Below are 10,504 nucleotides of genomic sequence, written 5' to 3'. Positions count from 1 at the left end.
TCCTGCTGAGAATAAGGTATACCATGGCAATGCATCAGAAGATGAAGTTATTTGAATAGTTTAGGCTCCAGCTATTTCTCACCATTCAGAGCTTGCAAAGAAGCCAGTTGCTTTGACCAGACCTGTACTTCTGCTCAGCATGTTGGAAAAGTCCTCCTCAGCCTGGGGCTTCTCCTGCTTCTACTTTCCGGGTTTAACTGTTATAACACCTTGTTTCATTCCTCTGACAAGAAACAGGGCACCATGTAACTATCTGGTATTTTAGGCCTGAGTTTAGAGGAGCTGTCCAGATCCAGCAAGTGACTCAAGGCAGGCACCTGGTGTGCTCTGCCCCTGCCATTCCAGCACCGTGCACCAGGCTGCTCCTGGCTTGGGTTTTGAGGGCTCCTGTGGGTTTGTAGCTTTTACAGAGTGCATGTGTCTCTTTTGCTGCTTTGCTTGTCCTGCTGTTGGCCCTGTGGTCTTTAAGGAAGGCTATTTCTGGGCTATTTACTTAACTGTTGATCGTTAATGGTAGGATAATTTCCTTCTAACCAGAGATATAAACTGGTAAGTTTGACTAATTATTATATCTTACTCAACATTGCCTACTTTTCAATTGTGCAGCTAGGAGTTTTGTGTATTGTTCTATTGACAAAATCAGTTGGTTTATTTTTTTTAAAAAAAGCAAAAGTCATTAATGTGAGTAAAGCAACAGCTGTTAGTTGTTTATTGTGGTATTTTTCATTACAAATAAGTAGAACACATTCTTCCCAGCTGCCTTTTAGCAAATTTCAGCTCTGTCACCCATCTTTCTTGAGCATATAATGCTTTCTTTGTACAAAATCAGTGTGGCTTTTAGTATTGAAGCAATGAAAAAAAATCTGCCCTATTTAACAGCTGTCCTGTGGATATTAATTTTTCTGCACACTGAATGAAAAGGCACTCCCTCAATGCTTTTCACATCATTCTGTTTCTGACTGAATTGCTTCTGTCCACTGAACCTCATAGGGATTGAACAAAATTTAAATATCAATTGCATCTTAAGCATATATAAAGTATTTGAATAAAAGCAAAAAAAATAGTGTATGGAAATAAATGCAAGGTTTCTGGAAGGAAATTTTTTGAAGGACCTCTTTTTCTATTGAAGATTACAGTGCAGTTTTAGCTAATTTTACTCAGACATCTTATTTTCTATATCCTTTTTGTAGTACAGCTACTCTGGTTGTGTGTAATGGTGTTCGTTCTCCCCTTAGTGCTGTGAATCTCAAGCCTACAGACTTTATTTGACTTTCATCAATTTTTTGGTATTCTGGAACTTCTTGAGTACAAGTTCTCATATGAAAGGTTCTGCTTTGGCCCCTGGGGACTGCAACACAATATTGGATGTGGGGGCAGTGGAGAGCTGACATAGCCTATTCTTTGATCTGCTGGAACTTCTATTGACTTCTCATCCTTCTCCTGCCTGACAAACTACTGGGGATAGAGAGGAATCACTGAAACAGAGATATGAAAGCAGGGATTTGTAGTGCTCCAAACTCAAACATGCAGAAATACAGGGATACAGCCTTTATTAAAGGTAGTGATAGTACCAAATTAAAAAACCAAACAAACCCATACTTTCAGGAAAAGAAAAGGAAAGGCTAAATAATTGATCAAGGAGGAAACCTGTTAAACTGACTGAGTGCTCGTCCTGCATTGCTGCAAACAGCAGATATCTTTAAAAACAGCTCCAGGATTGCTTGTTTGTCTTGCTAGAAGCTTTGTGTTCATACACATTGTTGTAGCATGTGAACTCCAATAAAATTGTTGTGTTCAACTGATTTTTTTACACTGTTATATCTTGCTTTGCAAATAAATTTGAAATAGCTAGGATTTTAAGAAGAGCACATCTCTCTGCAAGCAACTAGAGCAGAAAATCTTTGTAGTAATTGACCTGCTGAGATTAATTCAAATATTCAGTGGTTCTAATGTCTTCTGCCTTCACCAAAACCTGAACACAACAGTTGTCAAGAGTAACTACAGCAACTACTCATTTCCCCAGGACATTGTTTTTTGGGTAAGGGAGGGAGGCAGGGAAGTGAGAGGCAGGAAAGATGCTTGTATTTGAATTGCATGGTCAGGTTTCAGTAGCAGGGGTCTACAGGGGTGGTTTCTATGGGAAGTTGCCAGAAGCTTCCCGTGTGTCGGATCGAGCCAATGCCAGCTGGCTCCAAGAAAGACTCGTCATTAGCCAAGGCTGGGCCCATTGGCGATGGTGGTAGTGCCTCTAGGATAATGTATTTAAGGGGCCAAAAAGCCTGTCTGAACAGCAATTGCACCAGAGCAGTGATTCCCCTGCAGCCCGTGGGGAAGACCCTGGTCAGTCAGGCTGTCCCCTGGCAGCCCATGGAGATTCATGATGATGCAGAGCTCCACCTGCAGCCTGTAAAGCACTCCACACTGGAGTAGAGGGATGCCCAAAGGAGGCTGTGAATCCGTGGGAAGCCCATGCTGGAGCAGGTTCCTGGCAGGACTTGTGATGCTGTGGGGAACCCACGCTGAAACAGTCTGTTCCTGAAGGACTGCACCCATTGAAAAACCCGTGCTGGAGAAGTTTTTGAGGAACTGCAGCCCGTGGGAAGGACTCACAGTGGAGAAGTACATGGAGAACTGTCTCCTGTGGGAGGGATCCCACCCTGGAGCAGGGGAAGAGTGTGAGGAGTCCTCCCTCCGAGGAGGAAGAAGCAGCAGAGAAAACATGTGATGAACTGACCACAACACCCATGCCCTGTCCCTGTGCTGCTGTGGAGGAGGAGGGAGAAAAAATTGTGAGTGAAATTAAACCCAGGAAGAAAGAAGGGGTGTGGGGGAGGTGTTAAAGATTTGGTTTTATTTCTCATTATCCTACTCTGATTTGATTGTCAATAAATTAAGCTAATTTCCCCAAGTCAAGTGATTTTGCCCATGGCAGTAACGGATGAGTGATCTCTCCTTATCTCAATCCACGAGTCTTTCATACTGTTTTCTCTCCCCTGTCCAGCTGAGGGGGAGAGCGATGGAGAGGCTTTTCTGGACATGTGGTGTCCAGCCAGGGTCAACCCACTACCACAGTGCTGTACTTGAGTAGAGTTCCATCTGAAAAAACATTTTCAAGTTTGCTTTCTTTATGGAGTTTTGGGGAAATATGTTTTGTATTTGAGAGATGTTGGTGCATTTGTTTTACCTTCCTAAGAGGAAAAGCCATTCTGGAGCACTTTGGGATGGCATGTGTGAGAGACTGAAATGTTATGGCAGCTGCTGTACATTGCTTACCTACCTGCTTTTATGACTTTTTGCAAACCCTGAAAAAACTGGTTTTGGAAATAATTTCTTCAGGCTTAAATGCAGCTCTATTTTCCTCCATGGCCAACTTTTCTTTCAAAGGAAATTCAATTGAAATATATTCATTGTCATCTTCACTGCCGTGGTTGATGGGTAAAATGTCCACTGGGTGTTAATTTCCCAGAACCTGCCACCTCCAAAAAGCGCTTGTGAAGCAGAGGAAAGTGTGCTGCTCTAGCTCTTGTCAGGGGCCTTGCTACCCTGGGTTTGGTGAGCATTGGACCTCTCCCTGGGCACAAACCCCTGTCCTGCAGCTGCTGCTGCTGGCCAAACCAAGGGTAACCCTGAGGTGTGTGGTGTGATTCAGTGTGTCTCACTCAGACCTTCTTGACAAGATCCATGGCTGCAAAGCCCAGGCTCTGGGCACTGGTCTGGAAGGGCCTGCAAGGTAGCACAGCTGCTGCTAGGGTTGCCATAGATCAGAGAAAAGGTAAGATTTCCTCTACTACAGGTTTTAATCCCATGCACTGCACAAAAAACATACGGGACATAGCTTTCCATGTGCTTTTGCATATAAGGCATCTGGAAAAGGAGTTTCTGTACATCTGGAGCTGGGTGGCCCTATGCTGCCCATATGAACATTTTTTTTGTGCCCATGATTGACCTGTGTGCTGGCAGTTATGGCTCTTCCAACTTTTCATGATAAATCATGCAGCCAATAGAGACTTCCCCAGACAGAATATTAATATCAATGTTGCTAGACAGCAACTATTTATTTGCCATAGATTCACTGCTCTGAGAGATTGGAGAAAGGCAGCCGTTGGTTTCCCAGCTGGAAGTCATTCACCAAAAGCTTTTTGTGGTTTTGAGAACCTCAAAACCCAATTTTTCCAAGGCAAGTCTGGATACTTTGGAGGCACCTGGTCTTGAGAAGTCCTGGGTGGGATTTTCCAAGTTCATCTTACTTGATGTCAGACATGACAGAAAGTGAGTATTTTAATCAGATGAAGTGAATGGAAGAAGGGACAGAGGTGATGTGGAAGAGCCAGCAGATTTTGCAGCGACTCAACTGTATTTGTAATTAATTTGTCATTACTATATATAATTTTAGTCTCTTTATTTATTTCTGCATTTTTATTGTGGTTTCATATTTGTGATTACTTCAGCTCCTCACAACCAGCTTTTGACCTGTTCAACCAGAATTGGCCACACCTGGGAATGCCATCAGTTTAGTGATGTTTAAGGAGCTCCTGTAAGGGACCAGCACACAACATGTTTTGCTCACAAAGCCTTCTCCTCCCTGGGATGATGGATGAGCAGAGTGGCTCTCTTTGGCTCACATGGACATGCAGAAGCAGGAGATCCTCAGTCTGTCGGTACCCATTCCCACTCCCAGCTCCCCACACCTCATCAAAGTGTGACGAGAGATTTGAGAAGTACCAGAAAGAAGGTAAAGCTAATATAATTCAACTGTGAGACATAAAAACATATAAAATAATAAAAATATATATATATCTCAAGGAGAGCCATTAATTCCGGTGCTCATAAATGGCTTTTCATTTTCCCTTATAAAACATAACTTGCTTCATTTTTCATTGTCTTTCCTGGCTCCATGTGAAATCCACAGACAGTAATTGTTCCTCATTTCCTTCTGTCAAACAGGTGGCATACTGAACAATTAAGGTTTCTGTTCATAATAAGCTGTAATGTCTAAAAGAAGAGAAAAAGTCTTCATTTTAAAATAATCTGAAAAATTAGAGGACAGTCTGCTGTGTCATAGAAACCGGGCCTTACTTTGTAATAAAGTAGAAGCCTTTTTTAGGACTATGAAATAAATTTTACCACTCACCACTTTTGATTTTCAGCATTTGCAATTGCTGGGGGAGGTAATCTACTTTCTATTGTCCCAACCTGAGATGATCAGTGGTATATCGTTATCTAAGAGGGTTTTCTTTGCTATTAGAAATCCTGTCCTCAAAGAATACAACACTCTCTCAGTGAAGCCAGTCTCAGTAGTGCTCCAGTTCAGGCTGCCTGCACTGTGTGCCACTCCAAAACCAATTACAAAGTTGTTATCAGGAGACAGACAGTGAAAAAAACCCTGCACGTGTACTGGTGATTCTGTGCAACTCAGTTCACTTCGTAGGGCTGGCTGCTTCAAAACCAGCCCACACATAAACTGAAAAACCAATTTTAATTATTGTTCACTTACTTGAAGTCTTAAACAGCTGAACACAGCAGTAACAATTTAAATGAAATTATAATGCATGATATATAGGAGATAATATTGCTGATTAGTGAGCAGATTAGTCCAAAATGTGTTTTTCAACTCAGTTATGAACATTTGGAGTCATGTTTTCCTCTCAATTTGAGCATGAAAAGGGGAAAAATTACTAAACTTGAAGTAACCTTGTATGAATGGCAGATGAGATGCAAGTGAAACATGTTGCAATAAATAAATATACAATTTGGGTTCTATAATTTTCCATTGCATTAATTTGTCTGAATATATTTAGAGCACTAATTTAGTCTGGAAATTAAGGCTGTTTATGGCAACTGCTGCATGTTGATGGAAATATTGTTTCATGTGCTATATTTTAAAACCATGTCATTGACTTTTTAAAACTGCTTCAAAGTTAACTGCACAAAATTACTTTAGCAAAATGTTTTGCCATACAATTAAAACATAGAAGATGAGAAGTTAAAGGTCTTACATATTTTATGCATAAGTTTTAATTTTTCCAAGAGCAATTTAACTGACCTGGAATTACTTTTATAGAAAGACACTGTCAGATGTAGTAAAAAAATCTTAGCTAAATCTTGCTTTGTCACTATTTTCAGTTTGAAATTCTGCATTTGCTAATATTTGCTCAAATTTATTTTTGGCATTTTAATTTTTCAAAGCCTAATTAAACCATCCTATGGTTATAGAATAAGAGCAGAGTCTCAAGAAACTCTGCGAGAACTCTGATTTAATGTTTCATTCCTGGGAGAACATACTGAAATAGTGGATTTTCCTTCATAGTGCCCAGGACTGCTTCTGAGTGAGAGAATTCTTTGCCTGTGCACCTATATGTGGGTGGCTTTTGTTCTACCATTTCATTGCCCATTTCATCATGAGTGATTCCAAAACCTTCACAAAATCATTACTTCTTGGAGGGGACAGTGTTAATTTCAGTTTTATCCACATCAAGGATGGATAGCACATAAGTGAGTCAAATTTTGCCAGTGTCCTGGGTGTCCAGAGGAATCAGTGGAAACAAATGATCACTTCCTACCAGGACACCTGCCTCAAGAACAGTTGCTCAGACTCAGGAGGACAGACATGTTTTGCCTGCTCCTAGAGATAGATAGTAGTGAGGAGGCAGAGGGGAGGCAGATAGAAGATACTTGTTCCTGCAGTTCTTGGTGGGGGAAACCAATAGACTCCAGACATTACCCATGGTGGCAAGGGGAGGCTGGGATTGTCTTCAAAGAGAAAAGCAAGAGGTTGGGTATTTGAGGTGAGAGAAGGGAACAGCGCAAGCAGTAGGGGAAGAAAGCAAATAATGGTAAAAATAAGACCCTCAAAAAGAAACGTCGATACTTGTAAAATTGAATGCTGTTCCTAAAGTAACAAGTAAGGCTTTGCCATGGTTAAAAATTTCATTTCGGTGGGAGAGAAGAGTGGAATGAAAGAATTAAATTCATTAAATACAGAGAGAGCTTTTATTCTGTATTGTCAATTGTTGACTCTGAAGGGGTGCTCAGAAGAAAATGAAAACCTGAATAAATATATGAAAGGTTCTCGAATATAAAGGTTCTCTTTCTAATTGAAAATCATGCATGGCAAAGCCTCTGGCTGATGGACAACTCTTGGCGAGATAGCCACTGAATCTGAGTGTCTCTGTTCTTGATTGCCTTTTCTGATATGCTCTATAATATGCAATAAATATAAATACATAACTGGGCAGGGCTGATGACTGACAATGACTGGCATGCAGATCCACAAGCTGCAATTGCTTGACAATTACACTGTTTGTAAAGACACTGTTTGAAATTGTTATCCATTGTAATGAGTACTGCAGTACTTAAAAAGAGAGAAATGCAGAGATAGCTGTAAGCAATTACCACAATTAACAAATGTGCCACTATCAATATTCTATCCAATTTAACAGAGACATTAATTCTTCATCCTAAAGATCTGCTCAGCTTTTTTTAGTGGTAAGTTATCTTATATTCCCCCCTCTTTTTACACTGAAAGGCACTTAAAATTACTTGAACCTGTTTAAAAAGTGGTTTGATTATAGCAAGAAGGACAACTTGGATAAGTGCTTTGAAAATGCTTAGAAATCAATCATCACTTTCAAACAGATTTAACTCTCATATTCTGTCTCCTGCACTTATTATTGCACAAATTAAAAAAAATTATACAATTCCTTCCATAACCTGCATTTTAAAAACATTTGGAGCTCTCATAAGCCATGATATTACAGCTGAAAAGTTGTTGCAAAAGTTCAGTTTTGTTTAGATATTCTTTCTAATCCTTCCTTCTAATTTCTAGGATGTAAGTAATTAATACTCACTTGTTTTTTGTGTCAGTTTGTTTTGTGAATTGGTGGTTCTGTTCCCTTCCTGCAGTTAACCACTGAGTCACATCCTTTCTAATCCTTAGTTCTAATAACCAAACCAATTTTTTCTGGTATGATAAACTGGGCTTCCCTAGTCATTCAAGCAGTTTCCTCTGCATCTACCTGACTTAAAAGTGGTGGTGCTGAGGAGCCAGTGCCCACATATTTTTGTTTCCATTTTGGACTTCACTTATCTCTTTCTGTGAGCTGAATGCCCATTAGCAGTCAGGGCACTTTCAGTGTGCCTCTTGGGTGTATCTTCCAGTCTAGTTTCTCCTCCATGAATCAGGTCCATGTGCTCTTTGACCACTCTGTGGTGTGAACCAAGGCATGGTACGCAATGACCCACTTAAAAAACATCCGCCTTGTCCAGACTGAACTGCTGCTGTAGACAATCCCCAAGAGCTCCACTGGACTTTCTTGAGGAAGTGGGGTTTAGTATTGTGTCCTTTTCCAAAACTCTTCCGTCTGTGTACTGAGTCACACGTGGTAATTGCTTGTCGCCCTCCACAGCTATCCATTATAATGAGCAATTGGGGTTTTTTAATGGAGAAGAGAATGTTGAGATTGCTGTAGGCAGTTTAAAAATATGCCACTTCTTACCAAATGTCTTGATATTATATTTTTTACATAGGATAAATAAATTAATAGGAAATCCATTTTTAATAGGAAACAATTCTAAAATACAAGTGCTAAAAGGAGTGATCATTTAGACACTTCAAATAAACAGGCTTCTCAGTTTTTGTTTTAAGAGTTTCTTTGTTGGTTTTTTTTTTTTTGTTTGTTTGTTTGGCTATTCCAAAATGGCATGATTTTACTTGGATCTAAATGTGTTGAAATGCACATTAACCAAGAGAGGGGGATAAAAGGAGCTATATATAGTTTTACTGTCCCTTTAGGGAATCATTGCTTGAGCTTCATTAATATGCATTTTAGCACAATCTAATTTACTCATATGGCTGGCCCCAGGTGTTTGGAAAGGCAACCAGAGGAAAATCAGATCATACTAAAATTAGAGACAAGAAATATTGAATGCCTTCCCTTTTAGGTCCTTGAAAGGCACATATTAATTATAACTGTATGAATTTATGAAAACTAATACTATGAACAGCTCCAGTAGTAATTATTTTTGAAAAATTGTCTTTACCAATAAGTGTATGTGGCCAAAGTGCAGGGAAAATTTTCTATTTAAGAACATATGTATATACTTCCCCCTCCAAACATTAAATTTTTAGTGCAGTGTCCCTGTGACATCTTTCTGATATATATTTAATCACTGAAAATCACAATGAAAACCCTTATTTCATGTATGCTGTTTTTTGAACAGTTTCAAATGGGGCATTAGAATTTGATGGATTTGTCCATTTTTTCTAAGAATGCATCTCTGCTGGTTTACGAAACGCCAAGGCCAGTGCACTGGGGAGGGAAAAGTGGTGGGGGAAAAGGTTAAAAAATTATCTCTGCGTGGTCTGATTAAAAGCTTCATGCTTTCACGATGTCAATAGGGAGCTTTGGCAAGCAAGTGTTCACAGCTGGTCTCTGAGCTGCTAACGGGATGTAGTGGTTCAATAAAGGGGCTTTATATATTAATTTCCTAAGTGTCATCTTGATTTGCAGCAGGAAGTGTAAGCAAAACAATGTCAAACACATCAGCCCTGAAGGTGCCTTTGGAGCAACACTCATTGGTCTGCCCTTGCCCGGGTACTCTGAACTCTTCAACTGGGGAGGTGCTTGCCTGGGGAAGAGACTATTTCAGAATCAGTCTTTAGGGGTTGAACAGCCTGAATTACAGTGGTAGCAGGCTACTGAGGGATGCATATGTTATGAAAACACTTAGTCATCACTAGTGAGATTGTGATCTGAAATATCTGACCTTCCTATGATTCAAAAATAGTGAGACTCCAGGACAAAGGGCAGTAACCACATGTGTAGTAGCACAGGGGCCTGTATGACCTGTGCTTGGAGAAGCAGTGCTGACTAACAGGACTGCTTCCCCCTGCCATTCCCACCCAGAAGACAGTCTACAAGGCTTCAGAGGAGCTCAGTTCTCTCCAGGCTTCATGTGTCTCGCCACAGGGTGCTCTGAGGAGTTTTAATCCTCTAGACAGGAATTTGGGAAGAGATCCTGTTATTTCAGCTGGGAGACAAATTTGGTTGTTTGGAAAGGAGCGTAGTTAGCTCTGTTTCAAGCAGGGTGTGATTTCAGGAGATACCCCACTGAAATGTGCTCACATGCACATCGTCGGATGTTTGTCAGGCACACTGCTCATTACAGCCCAGTGGAGCACTACGGACACACGTTACTTTGATGTGATGAGCAGGGTGACATTAAAGGTGAATACTAGAGTGCACTATTAAGAAGGAGCTTAAAATGTACTTACGGAAAGGAATAGAGTCTTCACAGAGGGTGTCATTTAAGAATAGTCCATCTAAAGAACATTCCCCTAAAGCAAAACATCAAAGAGAGGATAGGAAATATGTTTTAGGCTGCAATTCTGGAAAGAAATCAAAGTCATATGAATTTCATTAAATCACCAAGGACGTTAAGAAGTAGATTCAAAATGTACATGAAAAATATTGCAGTAAGTGAAAAATAAAGTATCCAGTGACTG

At 40.3% G+C, this 10,504-nt stretch overlaps 1 long non-coding RNA gene across 1 annotated transcript in view; it reads right to left on the bottom strand.

Annotated features, from left to right (window-relative positions):
- Window positions 1-680: 680 nt before the first annotated feature.
- LOC108446462 overlaps window positions 681-10,504 on the bottom strand; it is an 18,349-nt gene continuing 8,525 nt past the window's right edge. Inside the window, exons 2-3 of the long non-coding RNA XR_001861640.1 lie at window positions 10,274-10,336; window positions 681-4,992 (exon numbers count right to left, since the gene is read on the bottom strand). This is a non-coding gene — a long non-coding RNA (uncharacterized LOC108446462). The remainder of the gene's footprint in view (window positions 4,993-10,273; window positions 10,337-10,504) is intronic.

The sequence above is a fragment of the Corvus brachyrhynchos genome, unplaced genomic scaffold, assembly GCF_000691975.1.
Source record: "Corvus brachyrhynchos isolate BGI_N302 unplaced genomic scaffold, ASM69197v1 scaffold32, whole genome shotgun sequence".
Taxonomy (NCBI): domain Eukaryota; kingdom Metazoa; phylum Chordata; class Aves; order Passeriformes; family Corvidae; genus Corvus; species Corvus brachyrhynchos.
The sequence above is the reverse complement of the archived record's forward strand: the minus strand, read 5'-3'. Positions and strand labels throughout refer to the sequence as shown.